Source organism: Spinacia oleracea, chromosome 4 (assembly GCF_020520425.1).
Source record: "Spinacia oleracea cultivar Varoflay chromosome 4, BTI_SOV_V1, whole genome shotgun sequence".
Classification (NCBI taxonomy): domain Eukaryota; kingdom Viridiplantae; phylum Streptophyta; class Magnoliopsida; order Caryophyllales; family Amaranthaceae; genus Spinacia; species Spinacia oleracea.
In genome coordinates, this window is record NC_079490.1 from 30,566,627 (window position 1) to 30,579,699 (window position 13,073).

The following is a 13,073-nucleotide window of genomic DNA, read 5'->3' on the forward strand; positions in this document are numbered from 1 at the left end:
CACCCTTCGACTAAGAAACTCCCTATCTCTCCCAAAGACGCCTTGTTAACATAAACAAAGCGACTCTGCCAACCTCTATCGTTCACAGCCAACCCGATACCCAAGTTCTTTTTTCCTTTCTTTGTCACCAACGTATAGCGACTACAGTCCTTCAACGACAAATCGTAGATGTGCATCAGATCGGCCAAATCAAACGGCACTCGCCAACCCGAAGTAACCCTATGTATCACAGTAAAAATACGCCAGATCTGAGGCATCAGTTGGCCTGGACTCAAGTGCAACACTTCGACAAAGGACCTAGCTAAAGGCGTAAAAGGAAACAGAAAACCCCAGTGTAAATGGGTACTCATACATGACTACATAACCTTCCGGGCAATTCAAGGCCTCTTCCTCTTGGCCAGGAATTCTTACTTCGGCCGATGGCGGTAGACCGGCGAGATTGATGAAAGCCAGCGGATCTTCAACAGTAGAATAAGTCGGGTTGAGCGACTTAACCTGACTAACTTCAGCCTCCCCCTTACCCTTAACCACAACCGACTTGGATTTAACCATCGTTCTAGTAATTTCAACAAGAAAATCAAAAAGAAAACGATCGAATTTTACATGGGTTCGGCTAACTCGAAGCAAAGGAACCGATTCCTCTCCCTTTTTTCTCTCTCTTACGATTTAGATCTGAAAAGTTTCTTTTGAAAGCTCTTATGAAAAATTTATTGCATGTTTCTAACTTCTATTTATTGCCTTTAGATTTCCGCAGTTGTTTCCCACGATCGAGGAGGTTACCGTCATTTTACTTTTTGAAATTTAAATTGCTTCTTTTGCTCAGCGCGACTTCGCAAAATCACAATTGGGGGCAAACTGTTATCCCACTTTCCGTACTAACGACATAACTGCTTCGTCGTTTATCTATGTCGTGTTAATCAGGTACTTTCATGTCGCGAGTAATGTCACGTCGGGTGAGCAAGTCGAGAATCATGTCGTACGACGAGGGAGAGGCGACGAAAGGCTGACGATGGCATATGGGCGACGGAGGAATAGCCACGATCAACAGGTTGGCAGCGATAGGTCTAGAATCCAGGCCCAGAATCCAAGTTGGGCTGCGCCGTCACATCACCAGAATAAGTCCAAGGGATGATAGAAGATCACGGAGGTGGTTGAAGATTGAAGGAACGTGTAGTAGGAGGCTCCTACCTTCTAGGGATTCTCTCAACAAACACGACCGTTGAGACTGATCCTATAAAAGGGAATGGCGATAACCCTAGAAGACACAAGTTAACTCAAGCACTCAAACTCTCAAGCTATCAAGCTGTGAGGGGGTCGAAAAAGCACGAGGCTAATGCGTGACCTTGTCCCTCGTGGGTGTGAAGTTTCTTTTTGTCAAATCAAGTGTAATTGGATTTCCTGTGAGTTTACACCCAATTGACTAGTAATATAGGAGTCTCCATTCAGTTTTTAACGACAATGAGAAAAACTGACAAAATCCGGTTATCGTGACATAAAGGGAGTGCAATTATGTTTGACCACGACGGTCGTAGGTTCCCTTGTGATCCCTGGTGTGGGGATCTCTCAACATACACCCGCAAGTTAAAGATTGAGGGTTCGGGGGACTATAACTACCGAGAGGAGTACTCGCTCATCGATAACTCCAGAGGCAGGATATCCTTACTAGCTCAGCATAAATAATTGAAGGGACATGCGTTAACTATTAAACTAATCTGAGTTGATTTTAACAATATGCAACATATAGTACTAGATCGAGCGCGATTATCTGATTTAGATTGTATTAAGGGACCTAGCATGATAATCCAATTTCCCAAAAATATCATATTTATTAGGCGTGATAGAACAATCAGATTTAGTTAGTTTAACAGTTCATAAAAAGGGCGAGGAAAGCAATTAAATCATAGAAAAGGGACACATTACGACGCACCCTTGAGAGGTGCGTCACGGTTTTCAGAAAACTAACCACTTTGACTTTGCTATTTCTCCTTTTTATTTAACGAATCTCAAGTTATGGGATAGGATACGTTCTGTTCGATTTATGGATCGATTGCGACAGAACGCGTGATCAGTTTTTGCAACGTGAGGCTTAGGCTTAGGGGTTTAGAGTCAATACTCAGAATAATAATTGTGTGTTGTTCCTCTTTTCACGTCGAACTTGGGCTATATTTATAGAAAAGAGTTCGTGGAAAGATAGAATTAGGGGTGAGCACGGATCGGATATCCGACCCGAAATCACATTTCGGATCGGATATCCGTATCCGAAATTTATTAAAACTGATATCCGTATCCGATCCGAAAAACTTCGGATAACCGATATCCGATATCCAAAAAATTTCGGATCGGATACGCCGGATATCCGTAATCCAACTTTACTTTGCTTCTTCTGTATTTCCAAAGCTTCAATGTCTCTTGCAGGGTTTAGTTGTTTACTCCTCTGATCCTCTCTTATATATGTATCAAACAAGTACTCCCCACCAATTAAAGCAAACACAAACATTTATCAAATTCCATATAATTAATTTTGGTAACGTAATTAATTAACAAAATTATTGTTGGAGATTTTTCCTTTTCGAGAAACAGATTGACCCACAAAATGATACTATGAAATCAATTTTTAGAGAAAGATGAAGAAGATAAATTGACAATCCACCCACAAAATGATGCTATAAAAATAGCGAATATGAAGATTAATTAATAGAACTCTGGCTCAGATCTAAACGATTAATATCATGTCCTTGGTTTAAATAGGCTAACACCCAGAAATGTAGTAGACCATTTGGGATTTTTGGGAGAGAAAACAAGATGAGATGCATCTATGGTGATTCGGTGTGAGTGAAGTATTCCGGTGAGGTGCGGTGATGTGGAGGATCTGGTGAGGTGAAGGGTTGTGTGTCTCTCTCTTTAGTCTCTGTGAAATGAGAAAGGAAAAGAGAGAGAGGTAGAAACTGAGATGCGGCTGAGATGTTTGAGATGGAGTTTTAGGTTTTGGTTTAAATAGTCAAGGTAAAATTTTAAAATATTAAATTATTGTCATATTTCGGATTTCGGATCGGATATCCGATATCCGAAATAAGATATCCGCAATTATTTCGGATATCGGATATCCGAATTTCTGAAAATTAATATCCGTATTTGTATCCGATATCCGATTTTTCGGATCGGATATCCGATTCGAAATCGATTTCGAATCGGATACCCATAAATTTCGGATCGGATGCGAATCGGTTATTCGGATTTTCGGATATACGGATAGTTTTGCTCAGCCCTAGATAGAATTGTAGAGCTCTAATCTGCGAGGAATTAGGAAAGAATACGTCCCAGGTAATTTCAGCGCCCAGGCCTGGGCGCCGAAGATTTCGGCGCCCAGAGTCAGGCGTTGAAAATAGGATCTGGTTTGTTTTCTTAGTCAGATTCGGATTCCTAGAATCCGGAGTGTTTGAGACTTAATCGAGTCTTTTAGTGCGTATTAACCTTGTGACGGAATGCGTCTGGGCCCGTTACGAACTCTAGGCTCGTTAGGATTTTAATTAATACGTGACTCTTATTTTCGAATCATATTAGGAATAGGATTCTCTCGTAATCTCTATCTCATTTAGGATTTATGTTGGAGTGCAACACCTAATTCTGACAGGTTTCTATCTTCTATGACTTGCCACTTTTAACAACTACCCATTACGGCAGTTACTATTTTTAGCAGGTTTCCATAACTAGCAGGTTTCTATAAATAGCAGGTTTCGGGTGAAATAAAAAGGGGTGATCGAGATTCGTTATTTTATAGGAGATGCGTTGTCAAGTGGAGATTTATGCTTTCATCATTGAACCTTCCCTTTCGGGAATGGGGATAAAAGTAGGTGTCTACAGTTAGCCCCCACTTTGACTGAGTCTTGGAGTAAGACGATGGTCAAAGTATTAGACGGAGTGCGTCGCACAAGCCATGGTGACCTGTCTTTGCGAGGGTCTCACAAGCCCCCGAGTGATAACATTTGACTTAAGGGTCATCACTTGAAGTGTCGACATATCCCTCACGTGTCATTGGGATTTGGCAACGGATAGTATAGAAACTTCCTCACTTTGTCATTGGAAGGATCTAAAGGTGCGTAGAAACTCCCTCACTTTGTCATTGAGAGTAGCTACAGATGTTTTCAAAATCAAAGCTATAAAGTGTAATTGGGCCTGGCCAAGCCCAATCACGAGGTAAAAAATGTTTTTAAAGATTCTCATTTTCAGGGTTAGCTAAATGAGAAAGCCCCCTTGTTTTTATGGGACGTAAAACGAAGGAAAATCCAGCACATCGTTCTTTTTTGGAAAAACGGAAAACCAATCTTTGGAAAAAGGGAAAGCTATTCACATCGTTCTTTTTTGGAAAAACGGAAAACCATAAAAAGTTATCGCTGCAGCGACTAAGGACCTGCGCGGTTAGTGACGCAGATCCCGCCGGCTAAAGATGGCAAACCTGTCCGCTAAGGGTGGACACCCCGTCCGATAGAAGTGGACGAATCTATTTTAAATTTTGTTTTGTGTTTATATTTTTTTGAAAATATGGACCTACGTGGTTTGCGCCGTAGACCCCGCCAGCTGAAGATGGCGAGCCTGTTTCATTTTGTTTTTTTGAGGACCTGCGCGGCTAGTGACGCAGACCCCGCCCGCTGAGGGTGGGCGAACCCTGCCCGCTGAGGGTGGACGTCCCTGAATTCGTTTTTCGTTTTGGAACTCGCGTGGTTCGTGACGTGATCTTGCCAACTGAGATGGGAAAGTTTCCTATTTTTTCATCGTGATTTCTTTTTTGAGAATTTCTTTTGTTCATTCTTGCAAGAGCGAATTCTTTCGAGGGATGCTCGAATTTAGTTGTAACCTGAACGTGGGTTGACAACGGGTTTAGAAGGACCTTTGTCTTGTGACCGTCTTCTTTCGTGGTTTTTGAGCTAGTCTCTACGGCTCGATTTTTGCCACCACTTGGTCTTTGATCAGTGAACCATGTACAAGTGTCAATGACGACCCTTTTTTGAGGTCGAACCTGTTCTTTTGAGATCATCCAAACATGGGACGGCGTATAGCGTAGTCCGGGAATGTGATTTCGATTGCGCACTCTTTGTTGGAGTATGCTTTTCGCGAGCCCCCAAGCACTTGGGCTTTGTTGGTCATTTTTCGCATATTTCATAACGTCTTTTAATCATGTTTGGGGTCGTGCTCGTATGTGCGAGCGACCTTTCATAGTTGTGTGCTATTTTGGCGAAGTCATGGGGTGCGACTTCAGTCTTCGGGCGACAAGGTTTAATATCATCCGGTTTAGCTTGGCCCGGATTAATCTTTTGACAGACAAACATTTTTTATTTGAGAAACCAACGACTTAACAACATTTTTTGGTGTTTCGAAGAATGACCTTGATATTTCATATTTGTTTTGAAAAATGTACATATATGTTCCTTGAGACAAGTCTAAGTTTCGACCAAGTTTTACCATTCATTTTTGCTATTTGGGAGCTTAAAGGTGCTTTTGGGCTTGATCTTAATTGCAATAGGGCCTCATGTCTAGCAACACGGTTTTAAGTCTTTTCCTGTTCCGCGTTTTGTGAAATCTGGGCCTTGGGCTGCATTTTCGGCGCCCAAGGCTGGGCGTTAATTATTTCGGCGCCCAGCTTCGGGCCCTGAAAGTCCTTTCCTGGCGAATTTTGACTTTCGGATTTCTTAACGCGTTTCCGAATGGGATCAGGATGTCACTTGATGCGTTCAGCTATATATAGGGGCTAGATACGTCCCTATTTTCCATCACTCTCAATTTCCTTCTTTCTTTGCTGTGTTTTAGTTACTCCTTGCTTTCGTCATGTCGATTCCTACTTTCTCACTCCAACGGGCTGTTAGGCGTTGGCTACGGGCCCTTACTCCTACAGAAAAGGCTTTGTTGAAAGAATACCACTTAGAGGCACTTTTAGGCTTACAACAAATTAACATTGACTATAATTTTCTGCATGCAGCCCTAAGATTTTGGGATTCCGATCATCATGTTTTTGTCTTTCGGGGCAACGAAATATGTCCTTTGCCAGATGAATTTGATGCGATCCTTGGTTATCCTATTAATGCTACCCCTGCCACTCCTGGCACTATTGAAGAGGGTAAAACAACCATAGGGGCTTTCCTAGGACTAGATGCTAACATGCTTGCTGAAATTGTTGTAGGTGATGAGGATAATTTGGCAAAACTTGTAAAACATCACTTTAGGCCTAGTAAGAATATGACCGAACAGAAATTGAATATTCGAGCCCTTGTATTTTGCTTGTTGAATCATTATTTGCTGTCGAATAACAATGGTGAGTTCGGTGACATAAGGTTGATCCCCTTGATTAGCCAGATGGAAAGTTGCTATTCTATTATGCCGTTGGTTGTTGCCGAGACTTTGCTGAGTGCGGATGAGCTGAAGAACGATGCCAAATCTGAATATTTTAAGGGAAGCCCCCTATTACTGCTGGTAATCTATTTTTTTTCTTTGCGCACGTATACGTTTTTTTTGAATATATATTTTTTATTCATCCTGCCTTGGGGCTGAGTTTCAGCGCCCAGGGCTGGGCGCTGGAATTTTCGGTGCCTGGTCCTGGGCGTTGAAACTGCGCCCCAGGAACCGTTTTTTTTTTTTTTTTTTTATCGTACCCGTTTTTTGCAGATTTGGCTCGTGGAACGACTTAGGCTCTTGGAAACTCCTGCCGATCCTAAACATTATCGCCCTATAGCCTTGGGTAACCGAAAATATTTGCACCGAGGCCAGGACGGGGCCGAGTGGGCCTCCTTTTTTACTCATGGTATCTGTTCTATTAAGTGGGTGGTACCGTGGTGGGGTCTGACTACTATGACGGGGGGTTCTGATGTATCGGTTTATGTTTCCTTGTTGGGGCTATCTCGGCCCATTTATATTTTCCCTTACCGAGTCATGCGTCAATACGGTTTAAGGCAGACTATCCCCTTTTCTGATACGGTACCACCTAAAGTAGCGACCTTTTCACAAGCACGGGTTCAAGCGTGGGCTAAGTATTATGATGGTCTCCCGCGTTGGGCCGTAGCTACAAATGGCTTTGTGGGTCTTTCTGAAAACTACAAGTTGTGGATGAGCTCCGATGATAAGGCTGTGAGGACCGAGGCTCGAAATGGGGAGCCGGCTGAGCTTTTGATACCTCGCATTCGGGTCAGATATGAGGGCCGTGATTCTGCCAATCCTCGCACCCATGGTATTAAGACTGTGAAAGCTCGTCCTGATCGAAAGCGAAAGGAAGTTCCTCCCCGTTCCAGTTCTAGGCCTAAAAAGATGCCTAACATGAAGGGGCCTGCTGTTGTTAAAAGAAGTGCAGGCTCTCGCGGAGATCGTCGCCCGAACAATGTATGGGTTAGGAAGGCTCAGCCGCTTGTAGAAACAGTGGCTAGTCTAGTTGATGATAATAATTCTTCTCCCACCATTGTCTGTGCCCTTGAAGCTGAGCGGGCTATAACCGAGAATATTTCTGAAGCCTTGGCATCTTTGGAAGTTAGTGTCCAGGAGCCGGTTCTTATGGAGATTGATATAGGGGAAGCGCAGAAGACTGTGGGGGTGGATCCTGCGAACATTGCCCTCTACAAGACTTTATTTGATGATCCGGAAGAACTAGAGTAGTGTAGTTCTTGCTAGGGTGTAGGTGCCCTTTATTTATTTTAGTTGTGTTTGTTTCTTCATTTCTTAGCACTTTGTTTTCCTTCTTATTATTTTTCAATAAAGGCGTATTTTATTTTTCATTTTCAATTTTTGTTTCTCCTCTTTTTTATATTTTTATATGTCTAACACTTTTTGCACAATTTATATATGTTTTTTTTATTGGACCGAATCCTTGGTAAGGATTGCCTACGTATCTTGTCAGAATCAGGTCGCGCGTAGTTCTAGCTAGAATAAATTCTAAGATGCCGGATTTTAATAGATATGCCCTGAGGTGGAAGCATATTACTTGCGCCGGTCAAATGAGTGAAGTATTATCATTATTTTCGTCTGCCTTTTTTTTTGCCGTAAGTCGCGTAAAAAATGAAATTCGGCTTATTTTTGTATGGCTATATTTTTTGGTGAGCCTATTTGGACACGTGCTGTACCCCCCAAGTGTTCGTTATTTTTCCGTTATGTGCGGATAAAATGACGAGCACTTCTAAAAAAATTTAGGCAGGCAGAGAGTTTCAACGCCCAGGCTGGGGCATCAAAGATTTCGGCGCCCAGCCCTGGGCGCTGAAAATGATTTGTGGCGGTCGTTTTTGACGCTTTGCTTCACGTGTTCTTGCATTTATTTCTTTTTCTTCGTTTTAGTGCTTTGTTTTTTACTTGTATAAAAATTGATTTTGAGGCTATTTCAGAGGCTTTTTTGACTGTTAGCGTGAGACGCATTTTTGTCCGGATTAATTTTTTCTATTCGTGACTCGAAACGGCTTTGAAAATGGAGTTAGGGTGCGGGAGTTATGAAGATCTTTGCGTAGGCTTTTGGGTGGGTTGAGGTGCGTGTCGTTATTGAAGGGTATGGTGGGGTTACATTTTATTAATTCCCCTTTTAAGCAACATTTGCATTTGTTTTGGATTTTGATTTCCTTTGATTTCTTTGGGTTGCATGGATTGACTTTTATGATGACACTGGTTGACCTTTATGTTTTGGGGATATGAAGGGGATGGTACGGTTTATTTTGTGGATTTCGGGAATTGGTTCCCATGGCACGATTTCAAGACCGAGTGGGCCTCGTTTATTGGGCCTAGAGTGGGCCGCCTCTTTATTTTTGTATTTTGCAAGTACATTTGGTGCTTACTTAGTGTTAGAATAAAATTTTAGGAGAAATATTACGCTTTTATTAATTTGGAAAGTAAGGAAAACACACTGAAATAAAATTGACCTATGTTCTAAGGGGTCTTAGGACCATCTAAAGTCTTTATTATCTTTTTCTACCAATCTAAAGAACTACTAGGCGCTTTTTACTAAGGTGCTCTATGTGGCTCAAGCCTTGGGTTTAGTCTCGTAAAACTTTGGTCCTTCACCGGTACTCATCTTGAATTCTATTCCTTTTGCATTGACCCACTGATATGTCTTCACCCATCAGTTCTCAATCTCTTCTAGTGTTGATGCAGGAGCGATTAACCGGGTTAGATCGAAACCTTCATCTTGTAAAGCTAGGGTAGTCATAACAGTCTCGTCCTCCATAGGCCTCGATTCGTTAAACAATGTCCATAGAGCCTGGTTGTCCAATATTTCAGCTGTTGTAGTCTTGGTGAGGTGGGGTGCCTCATCCAAGGTGTGGCAATCATGGAAGATTTCAAATCCTGAAGGAAGGGTTCAGGGAAATCACAGCATGGGTGTCCTTCTCCTTCGCGAACGAACATCCCGTTAAGGGTTCTTTGATACGGGGGAAGGAGGGTGGTTTGTTTGGCCTTGTTAAGGCGTAGCCCAGACAGGCGGTCAACAATATCTTCCTCCGTTGGTTCATAGCCTAAGCCAAAGGGAGTAGATTTGTTGGGTAAAGGATGGAATGTGCATTCCTTCTTCCTTATGCCCAATGGGGTTCCAGGGAAATAACCTTGAGCTAACAGCATTCTAGGGATGACTCGGGATGCGTGCGGGTCTAGGAATGCTGGATCATAGTCTTCGATGAACTGGATTGCTTCTTCCATTTGAAACCCGTAAAAGGTCGTCTGCAGTTTCGGCCGTTCCAACCATAGTACAACTGACGTCGAGAGGAGGGGCGCGGATTTCTAGTATTACCCCATTATGGTTAAGTTTAACCATTTGGTGCAAGGTAGAAGCCACACCACCTAAGTCATGGAGCCAAGGTCGCCCCAAGAGGAGGTTGAAAGTGGGCTTGATGTCGATTATTTGAAAATCTATGGTGCGTGCCACAGGTCCGGTTTGTATGGTAAGGTTGATTTTTCCCAACACAGGCCTTCGCGAGTTATCATAAGCTCGTACCCCCTGCGTGGAGGTTTGGAAGTCATCGTTTCCTAGCCCCAAGCGATGGGCGGTTCGCAATGGGCAAACATTAACCGCCGAACCGTTATCTACGAGCGCTAAGGGGATGTTTTGTCCTTTGCATCCAACTACTAGATAGAGGGCTTTATTGTGAGCACCCCCCTCTCTGGGCAAGTCTTTGTCAGTGAAAACTATGGCCTTTTTTCCGGCGTCTCTCGTGACGTGGTTAACCAATGAGTCAGGTGTGATATCTGTAGGTACTGAGATGAGGTCGAGTGAGCGAATAAGCTTTTCGCGATGTTCCTTTGAAGTACACATGAGATCCCAGATGGTAATTTCGGCTTTGGTTCTTTTTAGTTGTTTCAAGAGAGGATTTTCAATGACTTCCGCGACGGTGGTGTGCCGTCCATTCTCAGGAGTTTGCCTAACTGGGATATCGTCCATAGGAGGTGGACGAATATCCGGTTGGTATATCCTTCCGGATCGGGTGAGGTTGTCGACCTCGGGCTCCTGAGGGGTGGTGTCAATGAGAGCATACCCGGGCCAAGTTTCAGTAAAGAGGTCCTGGCCCGACACTTGAGATAAGTAAATATCTTCAGCATCATCATCCCACACACCGCACACTTCTCTCTCGATTCGATCCATAGGGACCACAGCGAGTGGTGCACCTTGAGGTGTAATGTACACCGTAGGGTCGAAGTTCTCATTTTCTGGTTGGTCGAGAGAGATGTGACAAGAGCCGAGTGGGCTCTTGTTGTTTTTGGGTTTTCCAAAGTTAGGGAGAGGTATCACTTCATCCTCTATCATGTCCTGGATTGTATTTTTTAGGTTCCAGCAGTTTTCGGTGTCATGCCCATTTCCTTGATGGAACTTGCAATAAGTACCTTCGACCCAATATTTGCTCTTGACAGGAGGGTCACGGGTGGGGCCTATAGGTCTCAACTTTCCTTGATTGGTTAGTCTTTCGAAGGCTTGTACCAAAGTCGACCCGAGTGGGGAAAACTTTCGGTCTCGGACCCATCTTCCAGGGCTTCTTCGGGCGGGAGTCTCCTCTACGGCATGGACTTCTTAGGCTTGGGATGTGTTGCCCCTGTTGTAGGTGTTGCTTTTGTATGCGGGTTTACTTTGTATTGTTTTTGCGAGATCATCCTCGATCTTTATTCCCACATCATAAACTCTTTTGAAAGTGTCAAATCCCAGGTACCTAAGGTGTTGTCTGTAAGCCGGGTCCAGGTTGTCAATGAATCTTTGGACCAATTCTGTTTCGGGAGGCCTATTGATTAGTTGGGCCGCCTGATCCCTCCATCTAGCAAAGTAGGTTGTGAAACCCTCATTTTTCTTTTGGAAGAGAACTTCCAGCTCGCGCATGGTGACTTGAAAATCCATGTTCGATGAGTATTGCTTGATGAAGACATTGACAAAGTCTTCCCAAGTGGGGAAGAGCTTAGGGTCCTGGTGATAGTACCATTTGAGCGGCACAGGTTCCAAGGACAAAGGAAAGGCAGGTAAATACATGGACTTGTCCACGCCTTTCAAGTTCATGGCATTCACAAAGCTCAATAGATGATCACGGGGATTGTCCGTGGCTTTAAACTTTGGTAAGTCAGATGAACTAAACTTTTCTGGTAGTTTGCTAGGAAAAGGTTCAGGATCGAGGGAGAAGTACTTGCTCCCCATGGTTTGCTGTAGGACCATTTTTTCAATCCTCTTCTCGTTATCGAGGTCATTTTTGGCTTGTGCAGCCGCTAAGGCTTCGTTTTCCATTTTCAGTTGGCCCATGAGTTGGGTCATTTGAGCCATCTGGTCTCGCAATTCTTCGATGGACATGTTTGAGGGTGTGAATCGAGGTTGGGGAAGCGGAGATCCTTAAAATGAGGGATGACGGACGGAGCTTGGAGTCACTAAACCTGGTGTTGGCGATGTATCTTCGAGACGTACTAACCTTTGATTTCCCGATCGGCACCAAGTGGCAGGACCAGTCCTATGCATAAGATAAGCTAAAGTTTAGGCCCCAAAGTTTCAAGCATTACTTAGTCTAGACTTTGACTCTCTCTATTGGTTTTTCGCTCTTTCTTTTGTTGGTACACTTTTAGTTCTTTCTTTTGGTCATTCTTTGGATTTTCGAAACACTTGCCCATTTTGACATTCATAGTTATTGGCATGTTCGGTTTTGGTGCCGAGCATTGTCGTCGTAGGAGGCCTAACAACGACACAAAGAGTTATTTATTTTTTATGAGTCGCTTTTAGAAACGAGTGCTTTTTCTTACGCCCTCGTAGCAAATTTTTTTTTACGAACGGTTTTTTGTGCTACGTATTTTCCTTTTGCGCGGGCACCGAGGCTGTTGCGCCTGACCAGAAGGCCAAGCAGCAACTTCAGCACCCAGCGTAGGGCGTGAGAAATTCTGGCGCCCAGCCAGGGGCGTTGAAAATGCGTCCCTGGCTGGTTCTCGTTTTCTGTTTGCGTCTACTTTTGTTTATGCGACTTCGATTTCGCGTGCTTGCCTAATAACGTCCTTTACGCGTTGTGCAGCGTTTGTGGGATTCGTTACAAGCCATCCCGGGCGTCGCTTATTTTTTTGGCGATCGTTCGGGTTTGCGGAACACGTATCTTGGTATAATTCTTTGGCCAGTTTGGTTTATGAATGTTTGGGCAATTTTTTAAGGTCGTTGGTTTGCTAACTTTGTTTGTCACACACAATCACATATTTCGCTACACATAACTAACATTACATCATGAAGCAATAATAATATGTCACGTAGTTTATGATAGGCTTCTATGGGTAGTTTTTGCGCCTGGCTTGGTACCGCTTCTATCGCAGATCCAACACATGCCCCGGTCGAGGTAGTGCCTTCAACAGACGAATTTCGCCCAAGAGGCCAATCACGATGTAAGCCAAGGGGGCATGCACCAATGAGAGGGACCTAATGGGCGAGCGATTGGGTTTGGGACGGGTGTACTACTATCGAAAGTGCCGAGTGGACAACATTCGAAGCGTATGCACCCCCCGGTTGGCGATGGGTATCCTTAGTCCCAACTCCCGGGATGAAACATCCAAGGGAGCCAAGATTCGTTATGCGGTTCTGTCCGTTCACATTAATATGCTGATTTTCAGGTCGTCCCAACTTGATG